Here is a 2,110-nt window from a genome sequence, read left to right on the forward strand (position 1 = left end):
CTCTTCTGCCAAGCGTCTAGCTTCTTGCTCTTTTCGCGCGTTGGCTTCCCTGATTGCCTTGAAGCAGGGGGGGCCCTTCTCCAGCGGGCAGCACGTCTTGATTCTTCGCTTAATCCCGGTCGGGGATCCTACCGCCGCTTCCTTCCCACTGGCTTCCTTTTCTGCCCTTGCCCCTGCGTTTTCCTCCCCGACTCCTGGCGATTCGTTGGTGGGGTTTCTTCTAGGCGCTCTCGTGAGTGGGGTTTCCTCTTCCTCACTTGCATCCTCTTTTCCTTTGTTTTCCACATTGGCTGGCGAGACTTCTCCTACCAGCGTTTCTTCTGGATCTAGTACCTCTGGGAGCTGCACACCCCTGGCTCTCCCTCCTGCAGTGCTCATCCTCGCCGTTGTCCTTGCTCGTGGCATTTTTCCCCCAGTGTCTTCCTCTCTTTTTTTTCCCTCTGATTCTAGCGTTCCTTTCTTTCCCTCCCTCTCCTTTTCCCCCTTTTCCCACCCTTCCGTTCCCTCCCCTTCTTCCACTTCCCACTTTCCTTTCGGAGATTTTTCCCCCTTGCCTTTCCTTTCCCTTTCGCTTACCGCTTTGCTTTTGTCTTCACGCTGGCCCTCGTCTTTTACCGAAAACAATGCCCTCCGGATTGACAAGTCCCCTTTAAATAGTGCTGACCCTGGCTGCCACATGTCATTCCGCCATTTGCTGCCCGCTCCTCCACGTTTTTCTTCCCCCTTTCCTGTCCACGTTGATAGCGCACACGATTGCTTTCTTGGATTCTTCGGCTTCTCCTCGGACATGACCCTGCCACGCGTCTCTTCCTTGGATTTTCTGCATGGATTTTCGCCCCATGCATCTCCACGTGTCGCCTTGTCCTTCATCCCCTCCTTTCCGACCGTGACCTGCTCGGTCTCTTTAATTCCCACTGGCTGCGTGGTGATGACGTTGTTACTGTCCTCGTTTTTCTCCCGATTTGCTACGATCTTGACAGTTATTCCGCCTTTCCCCCATATTAACTCCTCCCTTGGTTTCCCCGCACCCGCATTCATTCGCCGTCTAGCCGTTGTCTCGGGATTCCGGCCGCTCCCAATTCCCCCCATCTTGGTCCGCCGCGTGTCCACCATCTCCTCCGTCCCTTCTTCTCCTCTCGGTCGCATCCTAGCCGTCCAGAGCAGCGGCTTTTTGCCTTTGAACATCGTGATCTTTGCTTCAAGCTTTGCACTTCCTTTCTTGGGCGTTGCTCTGGCCAGCGAGCTTGGTTTTCCAACTCAAGTGGAGCTTCCCTCTTGCCCAGTTACTTCTGCTCAAGATCTCGGTTGCTTAGAGCTTTTGAACTTCCAGACACAAGTTCCAAGTCCAAACTGATTTCAGTCGGCTAGCCCAGTTTTGCTGTGCCCAGAATCCCCCCGACTAGTACTCCAGATCATTGCCTTATTGCGACCGTTCCTCTTATCCTCCCAGCGCGCGCTCTTTCTTTTTCAGTGCATGCAGTGGAGAGTGCTTGGGGGGTTTTTGAGACTTTTCACTTAGCTTCTTATAGCCCGGCGATCTTACTCCTCTCTGGCCTGTTCCCCCGAGGACCGAAAGGACTCTCTTACAAGCCAATACTGTCAGCCGAGGGGGGGCCAGAAAGGATGTCGTTCGGAGCCATTCCAAAACTTGAGTTACGAGCCAAAAAATGCACGACGGTGGTGATTCAGTGGGATGCTTTTGATTCTTTTTTCTTTTTTCTAGCGCTTTGCGGCTGGAGGAGAGGCTTCGCTTCCAGCTTTGATCTTTAGCCTTTGTCTGGTGACCTCTTAGCTGAAAAAAAACCGGCCCACCGACTTGAAATCAGCTTGGACCACACTGCGAGCTCTATCCACCCAGTCTCTTGCTGTAACTTGCGCGAGTTGCTCACACCCAGCGAAGAACCAAACTCACTGCCCAGCCACACTCAGAGCCATCGTGCTTCTGCCTGGAGCTTCCAGATCTATTCTACCAGCCAATGCAAAAAACCCTCTCGAATCTGGCTGCAGCCGAGAAGACCCAACAGCGCGTCTCACTGCCGTCCAGCGCCAGCGCCACACTCAAGCGTCCACTCCACTCTCAGCCTGTGGCTGCGCTTCTCTCTTCTTGCCT

This window comes from Selaginella moellendorffii, unplaced genomic scaffold (genome assembly GCF_000143415.4).
Source record: "Selaginella moellendorffii unplaced genomic scaffold, v1.0 SELMOscaffold_153, whole genome shotgun sequence".
NCBI lineage: Eukaryota > Viridiplantae > Streptophyta > Lycopodiopsida > Selaginellales > Selaginellaceae > Selaginella > Selaginella moellendorffii.